The sequence below is a fragment of the Erpetoichthys calabaricus genome, chromosome 2, assembly GCF_900747795.2.
Source record: "Erpetoichthys calabaricus chromosome 2, fErpCal1.3, whole genome shotgun sequence".
Taxonomy (NCBI): Eukaryota; Metazoa; Chordata; class Cladistia; order Polypteriformes; family Polypteridae; genus Erpetoichthys; species Erpetoichthys calabaricus.
Window position 1 is genome coordinate 308788823 of NC_041395.2, and position 14227 is coordinate 308803049.

Genomic DNA, 14227 nt, shown 5'->3' on the forward strand with positions numbered 1-14227 from the left:
AACATAAAAATGACAATCCAGTGTAAAGTTCTGAGTAATATTTCCAAGGAGAAGTATGTAAATACAGAACACAGCCTTGGAGAACATCTTTTGTGATTGGTGCTAAAATAACCCATGGTTGCCAAGAATAATAAACGCTTGGCCTTCAATTAGATAAGACTTAAACCATTGAAGGGCTGTGCCAGAGATACCTGTGATACCCTCCATTAAGAATAATAAAACATTGTGATTGTCTCAAATCAAATGGTGCACTGCAGTCTAATAGAATTAATCTGCTGTTTTGACCAGCAGAGTCTGCTCTCATAAGTAAATCACAGCTTACTTAAACTGGGCTGTGGTATGCTCCTGAAGCCACACGCTCCTCTCTGTGCATAACTTATTTTACATTTTTCTTAGGGATTGTTTTATTCTTGAGTACAATTTGCTGCCCTTTCCCTCTGGATTTGGATTCTGATTTTGTTTCATTTTCCTTGTGGCTTTTGAATGAAGTGTCATCTCTTGCTGTTGGTAATTTTTCTGAAAACTTGTGGTTGATGCCTGATTTACAAAGTGTTTTGATGATTTTTTAACGCTGTACACACCTCATTTTAAGCATCTTCTACTGTCTCCTCAGATATTTTGCATCAGTGAGCATCTGCTGGTGTTTAATGTGGAGATGTGCTGCCTGAACTTTCCTTGGGATTCTCTACATTATTTGATAGCCTGATTGGACTCTGCTGACTTTTTTTTAATCTTACACTATATTTCTGGACATTCCATTAACACTATATAATAGATTGATATGCATCACTACTTGGCATCAGTTTGCACAATTGACAATTAGACATCTGTTTGCCCCCAACTACAAACTAAAGCTTGCCAGGCCCCACTAATTTTTTTTTATGTGGCTTATATTGTTATCTTCAATATTTTATTGGATCAAATGTCTTTGTCACCATCTGCCCACCCTTCAGCTCTGTGGTATAATTCAGGATAACATTCCATGTAAGCAGTCAGCTAATGCCACAGTAGACTATGGTGAAATGCTGGCCTCTGTGTGCATGTGCAGGCTTTCTATGACCATATGAAGTCTCAACGGACTATAATACAGACTGTACATTATGACAGAATGTACGGCTAAGATAGTCCAAAGGTCTTGTTTTCAGTTGTTAGTTTCTTTAACCTGTACCTTTCCATGTTATCAATTTTCCTACTGCAGAATACAAAAAATATTTTCTGACTTTGTTATAAAATTAAAAGCCTAAACAACTCCACTAATGCAAATTTATTATCCCCTTAAATACATCTGTCTTTAGTCTCAATCCATGACCAGACAGATGCAAGACACTATTATGAAACGGATAGAGTACAAGTAGATGGATAGGAAAGACAATAAATAAAGGACATAAATAGGATAGATAGATAGATAGATAGATAGATAGATAGATAGATAGATAGATAGATAGATAGATAGATAGATAGATAGATAGATAGATTCTGATCTATCTATCTATCTATCTATCTATCTATCTATCTAAGTTAAACATACTGCTTAATATATCTGTCTAATTATATGTTGTACATAAACAGATAAACAGAACTGCATTCTGGGGTCACAGAGCTCCAAGTGCAAGGCACTATATGCAATAAGGACTAATTCAATCAAACTTTACCTTACATAGTGCCACCACAAAGCATGAGTCATGGTTGGATTTAGCTAGGTACACTCTAAAAAAGTCAGGCCTGAAGGGGCCTCTATTATCTGTATATCTATCTGTTATAGTTACACTTGCATATTTTTACATTCTAATTTTTAAACCTCCATATCTTTGCACAAACTTGCAAAGCTTAATTGTCAACAGCCTTATTCTCTGTTAACACTTGTCTTGCTTGTAAAGCTTCCCATACGTTTGGGCCTCACCACATCTAAGTCCAGAGTACAAGCATACAGACCAACAATAGCATAAAAAGGCAATACATGGAAAAGCATAAAAATACATCAGTTAAGCCTATAAATATGAAAATTTAAAGTCAACATGACCTGAAATAGTTGGAAATCACATCTAAAAATAAGTCCCATAAATATGCATTGATCCCTGCCTTGCAATGAATTAAAGACGTTCTTATGAAACCCTAGTCAGTGCTCCTTGGCCATCAGTCATGTGCTGATGAACATCCTACTGCAAATTCTACATTTGTAGCAGGGCTTCAATGAAATGAACTTCAAAGACACCATCTTGGTCAAAAGGCTTATTAGACACTTAGGTCAACAGAGCAGGCTCAGCTGGCTAACACTTTTGTTTTCTGCGTGGACTGTGGTCTTGTATTTATGTGCTAGGGACTAGTGAGGTCAATTCACAATGGGAGGAAAACTGTGTGAACAGAAATCAGCCATACTGTACATTAGACCTCATATTGTTATTCTCCAAATTAGTCACTCAATACTGAGCAAATATTTTAAAATACAGAACAAAATAATATTTTTATGGTTTGATATTGTGGGTTATGGGTTCATATTTTTCTTTTCTGAGAGTGTACATGTTCCATGTGCAATAAAATAAAAGCAGATACCCCAACCTGCCACAAGAACCGCTGCATCCAATCCTCTAAGACGAAAAGAAAAAAAAATACAGAACTACTTAAGAATACTTGTGTTAGGCAGAACGCCCAGTGGGGACTGGATGGTCTTTTGGTCTGGAACCCCTACAGATTGTGCTTTTTTTCTCCACCTTAACTGGAATTATTTTTTACCATGGCCAACCTTATCATTGGACCTTCATATATATTTAAGACCCTATTTTTCTTATTCATATATCTATCTTATGTAAGCATGCATTATTTTTGTATACTATTTATGCACCATTTTTCTTATCTAATTTTAGTTTGGTTTGCTTTGCAAGTAATTACTTCTTTGGCAGCTTGTTAAGCACTTTTAGCAACATAGTTTGTGAAAATCAGCTATAGAAATAAATGTTGTTGCTGTTGTAAAATGAGTTGTAACTGTTGCTTACATTGTACAGTAGCTTTCATCTGGTTAATGTGTTAACATGCTGTATTTTCCATGAAGCCCAGCTGCCACCAGAGGGCAGTGTAACTCCAGCAGCTCTGCGTCAATTACAGTTTGATGTTTAGTGTAAGATTTAGAGCACTCTTAAAAATCACATTCTTTTCACAAAACATAATTAAAGATAAAAAATGTCATTGTATTTCACAGATATATCAATGTATACTTACAAGTACATCAATTCCATCCTAAGAAATACTGTAAGGCCTTGCTGTATGGATTTACTTGTGAAAACAGTTTATTGTTACATAGCTACCTGTTTCACAGTCAGAAAAAACTGCACTCATTGCGAAAGACTTTTTTGTCTTCTAATAAAATGGGAAAAATGTATGTTTTTTAACAAATATGGGTATCCAAAGGTACGGTAAATTGTTGAAAAACATTTTGGTATTAATGATAAACACATTTTGTAAAGCAGGAAAATAATCAAATGATTAATAGCAAATATAAGCTACAACTGAGGGATAATATACTGGGGCAGAATGAATGCTGTTTAATTATCTTTCTGTTCGCAGATTGTTTTCGCCGTTTGCTCATCCATTCCCTTACATCTGTATGTTTTGTGTAGGACTAGCTATCATTTGAACTGAATCAGCATTAAGCATCTTCTTCACTGACACAATGGTGAATTCACAAAGTGAATTTTATGAATTCAGTAAAAACATTAGCCTCACATCTACACAATTTTGTAAAAATATCATTCATTTTTTTCAGAGTGCTGTTTAATACTTGTACTGGATGACAATGCAGATGTACTCTGTTAGTACAAAGCATAATACTAAATATCTTTCTCCTTTGCTAGCCAGCCGGCCTTCAAAGGATTCATTGCTTATACCTGTTGTGTTATCGGTTATAATTTGTAGTCACAGGCCAAATAAATAATTGAGAGGTGATGGAATTTACAGCACAGGCAGCATTTTGGTCACTATACCTTTGTTTTAGACCACCAGCGGACTTGATATTGAAAAGTCCAAACTGGCAGATTACCAAATGCAGAAAGGCCAGAAGCAATTTCCATCAAGGTTTGCCCATTTCATATTGTTTTATGTAAAGAAAACATAACGAGAAGTGAAATAAAGTGAAGTTTTTAGCCCCAAGAACTGACCTAAAGAAAACAAGTTCATGAAATTGGCAGATCTTTTTATTTAGTTTTACGTAGTCCAGAATTATTCAGACCTACCAAACAAGTATAGTGAACTGCAACTGTTCAGTGTGAATTGTGCTTGACAACAATAAATCTAATGATTGTAAAAAATCAAGTTACACAAAGCATCTCTTTCCGTTTTGGGGCAAACACAAGGAGAATGGGAAAACTTGATACATACAAGGACCGAGTGTTGTTTGACCCCAAGCCCCTGTGACTCTAAAGGAGATTTAAGCAGGTTTGAGGACATCACTTTATATTTTGTAGCCAGACCCTGATCTGAATATAACTGTACGTTAAACTTTACATAAATAAATGTACATCAAAGCTGGGCTTGTGGCACTAAAACTTAAAACCACAGGCATCTATTTGGCAATAAGCAGGAATCGTCTTACAGGTAATCAATCAAAAATAATGCTGTTATGATGAACACTGAAACAGTGAGTGCTCGAGAAAAAGTATAAGAAGTGCTTAAAATGGAGTTTTTCAGATTTTTTTACACCCAAACTTTTGATATTTGTCTTCATGACTGAACTGAATAAACACTTTAAAAATGAATGGATCAGTGGCTATTTGTATCTGCTTTACTCAAACAATGGATATCAAACACTACTCTCATTTTGCAATACTTATACTAGATATTGAAAAGAGATAGAAATTTCTCTTTAACAAATTGTCCATTAATTTTGATAGATTTTATCATTCCTAATGACAAAAGGAAAAGAATTCTGTTGCTACAAAAGTTTGTTTTACTGATCAGTGTCAGTCGAGATCTCAACAGTTAGAAGGCCTACTTTATGTATCATATAGTACCTTTCAAATTTCTTTCTGTGTCCACCTAAATAACTATTGAGTTTCTTTTACTAGAGTAACTCCATGTCTATCTATCACATAGTGCCTTTCAAATCTCTCTATGTATCTGCCTAAATATCTATATAGTGCCTTTTACGTTTACCTAACTTGAGTTACTTCATATCTGTTATATAGTGCCTTTCACATCTATTCATCTAAATACATATACAGCCCCATTTGGTATAGGTCCATCAATCTATCATTTCATTTTTACGGAGCCCAAGGCTTTAATTCGCAAATGCAGACAAAACCTCAGACACTCCCTAAGTAATCTGTGGTATGATTAATTTTTCAATAAGACATGTGAAACAACATTCATCATTGTCTCATGCATAAATGTGCAGCCTTTCTTCTTTGCCCAGGTGAATGATGTGTGTCCTCGGGCAGACAGTTGAGGTTAGCCATATCAGACTGCAGACTGTGATTCAGAAATTAAGTTTGGAAGGACATATTTTTTGAATTTTTTGATAAAAGACAAGGTGTTGCCCTGTAGACTGAACTTAAGCCCACATAAATGTGTCAAAAATTACAGTACATTGGCTTCGTCTGCAGTTTACTTATGTGTTGATTAGCGTCTTTATGGAGCACCACAAATTCTTGTAAACCACAAGTAAGTTATGATCAACTGGCAACGGCAGCACATTTGTCCACACAAAATGTGCACAAAAAGAAATTGCCTTGGAATGCAGTGAGTGCTTGTGCCAGTGTAAACACCTGATGTCACATGTCACCTTCCATGTGAGGCTTCATAAAGAGATGCGAAACAAAACGAAATGAGCCATCCTCTCTCTGGTCGCTCCTGAGAATATCCATTGACATCTGTGTTGTCAAGTCTTTCAGGTCACACCATTCTATGTGTTCAACTGCCCAGTGCATGCTTTTCACATTCCAAAATACACTGTAAAATCCAGAATTTCAATGTGTATTGTTGTTGAAAGGACTGCAGACAGCCTTTTGTGGTTATCACCTAACTTTGCTGTAGCCTTTCTACTAATCTTGACTTAAGACTGTGAACGACACCACACAACACTTGAGTGGCACGGAGGACTGAAAAGAAAGCAGATGGTTGTGCGTAACTGAGAGCAGCATTAGCTGAAAAATGTATAATATAATTGATCTCAAGTGTGTTACAGTGTGGAGCTAAGAAGATAATACTGCTGTATTGATAAACGTGAAACTTTCCCAGTCTTTGAGGAGGCACTGAACCATAAACTGTGCATTTCCATGTAAATCAAAACACAGACAGACACATACCATATAACATAGATGTCTGTCAAAAGATTTGGACAGTGAGGTAATCGGAGACCTGCTATTTTTTTCTTTGTATGGTACAGGACTCTACTGCACAGCAACACAGATGCAGGGGAGGAATAAGCAAAGGGACGGCATAACCTGAACTACAAAACCATACCCAATAATTTCGGTCTCTTCCGTAAATGCACAATTTTTGCTGAGCGAGTGCCACCATCTTTCAGCTACTCTTTATCATACTTGCCCTCCGGTTGGTTGCTCTTCTCCAGCTGCCAGCTAAAACACGCACCAATGGCCTATTATGTGGCCCCCAATGTCTCCCTACAGGTCAGACAACAGGAGGTGCTAGTGATAAACCCAAACCCAAACCCCAACATTGGTATGCAGTGACCCCACTGAACATCCAGGGCACTGGTAAGTGAATATCTGAAAAGTGAAGCATGGGACACATGGATGATGTGCCTATTTAGTAAATCCATGAATTCTTTTAAAAAACAACTCAAAACTCATCTGTTCATTAAGGCTTTTAGCTCTACTTGACTTTATTACCCTTCTCTCAGTTTACTTCTCTGTCAAGATGCTCATGTAACCTGTATGTGTGTGCTAGACCATCAATTATGTTGTCTGTTTTTTTTCAGAATTTACTGTCTTAATCTTCTTTATTTATTATCTGGTTTGTACAATGCTATATACTGTATATTCTGCCGTTCTTTATTATATTCTGTAAGTGCCTTGAGCATGGGAAAGGCGCTATATAAATAAAATGTATTATTATTATTATTATTATCCAAAGAGGGATGTCTGGTGCTCTGCCACATCTTCTACTTTTGTTTGTATCAATAGCCTGTTCGCGTTGTACGTGTATAGGTGGACGCATTAATTTGTTTGATTACTTTCACAATGAGCTATTACATACCACAGGTATATACATAATAGACAGAAAGTCGATCTCAGTGAACAACTCCTGCTTCCTAAACTTTTCTTTCCTGGTCACTATTTGCCACCTTCCATTACTAGCTCTTGCTATCATCTCACAAATTTTTTAAGAACCCTGTCTAGGTTATGGTGAGTTTCAGGGCATGGATGACCCATAACATGAACAGAAGAAGACAAACAGTAAAACAGCCGGATGGACAGAATATAGACAATGTGTGCACTACTGTATAAAGAGGCCATACTTATTGTTATTCACACAAGTGTGTTTTTAAAGGATGGCAAATTTTCCTCCCAGCCATTTAAAAAAACTGTTTAGAGTAGGTGAATTAGCAGAGGAGTTAAAAGTGTAAATTGTAAAAATAAAGGCACAAATTCATCTCCAAATGGCACAGCCATCCTCAGCAGCACAGTGGATGAACACACGTCTTACTGCTCACCCAAACGGTTTATCAGCCACAGAGTGGACATTATCTGTGTTTACAAAATGGTTCAGGAGGTCCCTACTAAACATGTAAAATGAGTTGGGGTGGCACTCATCATGTAATGTTCTGCTATAACAAAGATGAATAAATGTGTTACCTAACTTAACCTAGCAGGGCTAAATAAGTTTACTAAATTGATGAAGCAAATAATTTCTGATTGACTAATGACAATAAACTGCCTTGGCGTCCCTGTGGACACTGTGTGGTTACCTGGTGACCTATAAGGCTTGGTTCTGAAGGTGGGAGAGGCAAAGGTCTTGTAGAGCATACTTTAGTGAGTAGAGTCACATACTGCTTACACATATTTACTAAGTTATGATAATTTACAGTTGCGGTATGGTAAACAATCAAACAGAGCAAAGCAGGTGCAGGAAATGGATGAGCAACTGGAAATAATGCATTTAGCAAATTCTTTCTAGGAATCCTGCAAGAATATTGTACAATATGGACAATCGCTGCAATTATAATTGTTATGTATTCAAAGCCAATCGCTCTTAACACAACACATTGGTGAAAAATGAGCATATTATATAAAACAACTGCCAAGAAACGGAAGCAGTTAAATGGAAAGCAAAAGATTTACTCGTCTTCCATCTAGTCAGACTTGAGTGGAAAAACAACAAGCCGTCTAAAATGGAGGAGTGAGGGATTGAAGAACCCAATCCAAACCGAGAAGGAGGAAGAGGACAGACGAAAACAGACATAGGCAGACCAAAACAAGACACCGGAAAGAAGGTCAATGAGAAAAGCTCAGCAAGGATGGAGGGAAGGTAACAACAGTAACCTTAAAAAGTCACCATCAGGAGGAGGGTGAAGAATAAGTGTGTTATGACGGTGAAGGGTGGAAAACAAAAGAAGAAGAAATAAGATTTTAAACATCTAGCAGAACCCTGACTTCCCACAAATACCGGATTTTGTGAATCTCTAAAATATTAAATATACATGCACAGATATATATATAATTATACATGTTTATAGAATACTCATTTGAAATATTTGAAAAACAATGTGTTGATTTATTGTTGAAAATTTCGTTAATATTCCATTCAGATTTAAGTTTCTAGTCATACCTTTATGTCCTACTGTACACCAAAATGCTTTTTATTTCGCCTAATTTTTAATAATACACATAACATACAAAATGCAACCAGCTGTTTTATTTGGATAGGGTAACAGAAAATATATGTGTAGGACGGTAATAACAGCAGAATCCATTGCGCGTTTTTAAATCTGCTGTGTTAAAACACACATCCCAACAAGGTTGAGCTATTGTAAATTTTGTTAAAATTGGTGAATAAAATATGACCGTCTGCATTTTGCAATTTTAACTTTTATTAATGTTCCCTTTAAAAACTTTACTGATCATTTTGGAGATGCTCTCCGGCCACCAACTACTTGCTGCTCACTGCTATTCACAACAGAAGTTCCTACTGAAATGCAAACCGACAGTTTCAAATCTTGCACAGCACCCGTAGATTTAAGGCATCCTTGTTTGATTCTGAAGCTTCTTTAAACGGTTCTTCAAGTGAGCCATTCATGTACAGAGTCTGCACCACTACTTGGCTTTAAAAGTAAAGCGATTTGCACAAATGGACGCCGACGCCTTCTGCATGTTAAGTCTTAGCGAAAACCAAGGAGGATGTCTGCGTGTCGGTATGAACGTTTATATTATACCTCAGTCTGTCCTTTTATACTATAATGTCTTTAACCACTTGGGACTAACTATTTGACTTCTGTTTTTACTTTTTAAAGAACTGTTAGTTGTGAACTCCCGTGTGCACTTGCCGCACGTTTCCAAAGCGCGCTGCCTTGACTGCGCTCCCGGGCCGCCCGTTCCTCCCCGCCGTCCGCGTGTTACCACGGGTCAGCCACCGTCCAGCCGGCCCTGCTATCGTTACCTGGGTGTCGCTTGCTCTCCTGAAGTCCGTCTCTCTCTGTCCCAGACGCGTATTCCTCTAGCGGTTCGCTCGTTCTCCTGCAGGCGCACTTTTTGTATCCCCGACTCGTGGAGGTGTGTGATGTCTGACTGATCCTGGAGGAATGTGGCTTGCTTTCCCGTTTTATTATTCGTTTTTTTTTTTTCTTTCTCTCCGGCTTTCCTGACAAGTCTAAACAGCCCGTTTTGCAGGGGCTGTGCGCTTAAAGCCTCGCCCAGTTCTTTAGGAACCAGTCACACAAAGTGAGGGAAAGAAAAAAAAATCTGCCCCCGGGACACAAAACTTTTACCTTCCTAAATTACCTTCCTGTGCGTCTTGAGGTGATGTTAGTCACGAGACAAACAAACAGTAAAATGACACCGCCCCCTCGACATGCACCCACGGCCTGCCACGCGCGTCCATCTCACGCAGGGCCGGGCCGCGCAGCACACCCTGCTGTCACACCCGCTGATGCCCCTCGGCTCCACGACGCGGCTTTTGTTTAGTAAATACGTTTAAGAGCCACTTCACGTAGCCATTGTTTGGGCTAGATCAGTGTTTTGATTTTTGCTCACACCTTTATTTTTCCAAAACTGAAACTGTACAGGACTGTTCATCTGTGAACCCGAAAGACTGAAATGAATAATATTGACTGAACACTCAACACGTTACGGGGGCACCTGCAAATTTTTTGATTTCTACTACGATGCTTGGATGGGGAAGTCTTAACCATGATGGCCTTGTGTCACATTTACCTGTGCAGTGTCCCTTATGGCAAGCCGGGCATGATGCTATATATACAAGATCTTGAAAAATTAAATCTGACACAAAAAATGTCCGTTACACAAAGTACACAGTGCCAAGGTGAATATAATTACAATTAGTTCAATAAATGAAATAATTAAGGTACAGTAGTCTGTTCACCTATTTAAATGTAAACGTTCAGGTTCATAGGAAACTTGAGCACATCCAAGCCACAAAGCAGGAGCAAACCCCGGAGAAGACCCCAGGATATCTGTGCATATTGATTTATTCCTATTTCATTTATTTATTCATTGTTCTCTTTAGCAAATTGTAGAACACTTTGCAAAGCACGTTCTATCCATCCATCCATTATCCAGCTCACTATATCCTAACATAGTGTCACAGGGGTCAGCTGGAGCCAATCCCAGCCAACACAGGGCACAAGGCAGGAACAAATCCCGATCAGGGCGCCAGCCCACCACAGGACACATACACACACACACCAAGCATACACTAGGGACAATTTAGGATCGCCAGTGCACCTAACCTGCATGTCTTTGGACTGTGGGAGGAAACCGGAGCACCCGGAGGAAACCCACGCAGACAAGGGGAGAACATGCAAACTCCACGCAGGGAGGATCCGGGAAGCGAACCCAGGTTTCCTTACTGTGAGGCAGCAGGGCTACCACTGCACCACCCCACAATGCATGTTTTATATGAAAATGTGCTTTAGAAATAAGTATTGTTATTATCACACAATCACTCACACCAATAGAGAGACAGATAGATATGAAGACACAATAAGACAGGCACTATAAGATGGATAGATATGAAAGGCACCATTAGATAGATAGATAGATAGATAGATATGAAAGGCACCATAAGAGAGGCACTATAAGATAGATAGCTTTTAAAAATCTTGTTTTGAATGGCTGTTTTAGTGAGTCTTTCCCATTTTTCTCACCTACATGCTTATTGTTATTTTAATCAGGTTATTCTTTTATTCCAATGATTGACTTTCTCTGTACTGTACTTTCATTATTTGACTGTGCTGTGGTCCATTGGAATGTCCAGGTAAAGGAGGATGACCGGTTACCTGTAGCCTGTCAGAATCTTTATAGAATAAAATTTGTGTTCTACTATTTTTTGTTGTCCACACATCTTAAATTAGTATATTAATACTTTCAATTTAATTATTAATATTTAGGGACCTTAAAAGTTTTAATTCATTGCAACTATTCATCCAGTTTTCTTATTTGGACTGTATCTGACTTTGTCTTTTGATTTTGCCTGTTATAATGGACCATGGATCCTCCAGTAGTTTATTTTATCCCGGAATGCTGCTGACTGGAGTTTTTGTTTTCCTCTCATCCAGTGTCAACTGACCATAGTTTAACAGTTAATGGACAGATAGTGCTCAGCACCACTTACGTTAATCATTTTCAAACTGCTTTGTGTCCTTTTGTATTCATTATGTAATCAGTAAAGTCTGTAATTGCATTCTACCGCTGAACTTGCCCAGCACTCTTAGTCTGCACTCAGTGATGAGCATTATACAGGTGCTGGTCATAAAATTAGAATATCATGACAAAGTTGATTTATTTCAGTAATTCCATTCAAAAAGTGAAACTTGTATATTAGATTCATTCATTACACACAGACTGATGTATTTCAAATGTTTATTTCTTTTAATGTTGATGATTATAACTGACAACTAATGAAAGTCCCAAATTCAGTATCTCGGAAAATTAGAATATCAATTAAGACCAATGCAAAAAAAGGATTTTTAGAAATGTTGGCCAACTGAAAGGTATGAACATGAAAAATATGAGCATGTACAGCACTCAATATTTAGTTGGGGCTCCTTTGGCCTGGATTACTGCAGCAATGCAGCGTGGCATGGAGTCGATCAGTCTGTGGCACTGCTCAGGTGTTATGATTGCACTGATAGTGGCCTTCAGCTCTTCTGAATTGTTGGGTCTGGTGTATTGCATCTTCCTCTTCACAATACCCCATAGATTTTCTATGGGGTTAAGGTCAGGCGAGTTTGCTGGCCAATCAAGAACAGGGATACCAAGGTCCTTAAACCAGGTACTGGTAGCTTTGGCACTGTGTGCAGGTGCCAGGTCCTGTTGGAAAAGGAAATCTGCATCTCCATAAAGTTCGTCAGCAGCAGGAAGCATGAAGTGCTCTAAAACTTCCTGGTAGACGGCTGTGTTGACCTTGGACCTCAGAAAACACAATGGACCAACACCAGCAGATGACATGGCACCCCAAACCATCACTGACTGTGGAAACTTTACACTGGACCTCAAGCAACGTGGATTCTGTGCCTCTCCTCTCTTCCTCCAGACTCTGGGACCTTGATTTCCAAAGGAAATGCAAAATTTACTTTCATCAGAAAGCAGCAGTCCAGTCCTTTTTGTCTTTAGCCCAGGCGAGACGCTTCTGACGCTGTCTCTTGTTCAAGAGTGGCTTGACACAAGGAATGCGACAGCTGAAACCCATGTCTTGCATACGTCTGTGTGTGGTGGTTCTTGAAGCACTGACTCCAGCTGCAGTCCACTCTTTGTGAATCTCCCCCACATTTTTGAATGGGTTTTGTTTCACAATCCTCTCCAGGGTGCGGTTATCCCTATTGCTTGTACACTTTTTTCTACCACATCTTGTCCTTCCCTTCGCCTCTCTATTAATGTGCTTGGACACAGAGCTCTGTGAACAGCCAGCCTCTTTAGCAATGACCTTTTGTGTCTTGCCCTCCTTGTGCAAGGTGTCAATGGTCATCTTTTGGACAACTGTCAAGTCAGCAGTCTTCCCCATGATTGTGTAGCCTACAGAATTAGACTGAGAGACCATTTAAAGGCTTTTGCAGGTGTTTTGAGTTAATTAGCTGATTAGAGTGTGGCACCAGGTGTCTTCAATATTGAACCTTTTCAAAATATTCTAATTTTCCGAGATACTGAATTTAGGACTTTCATTAGTTGTCAGTTATAATCATCAACATTAAAAGAAATAAACATTTGAAATACATCAGTCTGTGTGTAATGAATGAATCTAATATACAAGTTTCACTTTTTGAATGGAATTACTGAAATAATCAACTTTGTCATGATATTCTAATTTTATGACCAGCACCCGTACAAATATAAAATTAATTGAATTTAATTTAGGGCAGGGTCACATATAAAATCTCATAATGTTGGCTTCCTGGTGTAATGGCTAAGGCATTAGACCTTGGGGTTGAGGGTGCAATCACCTTGTCTGCCACACATTGTGACCCTGAGAAAGTTCTTTATCCTGACTGTGCTCCAAAATTAAAACATACAGTATATATGAACATTTGTCCCATATCCTAAAGTTGTTTATTGCCTTGCATTAAGGTGTCAACTAAATGTAAAATAATACTAATGTACAGTAGGTATATCTTAGTGTTGTATAATGTACCCAACAGCCATACTTGAGTAAAAGTAGAGATACCTTTATGGAAAGTGACTGAAGTGAAAGTTAAAGATGTCCATGAGAAAGTTTCTGAAGTTTTAAAGTATTTGACATTAAGTAGGCTTAAGTATCAAAAGTACTATCTAGGACCTCTCTCATTTATATATAGTTCTTACAAACCTAAAATAACTCAGACCCACCTACTTTTTGTGTGTAACTCGTATCATAATCACTAAAGTATAAGCCATGTAATTTCAGCTTGAAGCAGTGACATTCAGTGTGAGTAGACAGCTTAATGATTGTATTTTATTTCACTGGGTAGCCTGTTAGTAGGAGAGGTGTGCAGACTTCCCCCACTTTAAGAAGGGTCTAATTTATTTAAACCCCTTCATAAAATTCATTTTCATAATACAAGCACCTA

General features: G+C 38.1%; 1 protein-coding gene across 1 annotated transcript in view; it reads right to left on the reverse strand.

Annotated features, from left to right (window-relative positions):
• col17a1b (collagen, type XVII, alpha 1b) overlaps nt 1–9840 on the reverse strand; it is a 75857-nt gene extending 66017 nt beyond the window's left edge. The window contains exon 1 of the mRNA XM_051922614.1: nt 9607–9840. The gene's annotated coding sequence lies outside the window, so the exon portion shown is untranslated. The remainder of the gene's footprint in view (nt 1–9606) is intronic.
• Between the last annotated feature and the right edge of the window lie 4387 nt (nt 9841–14227).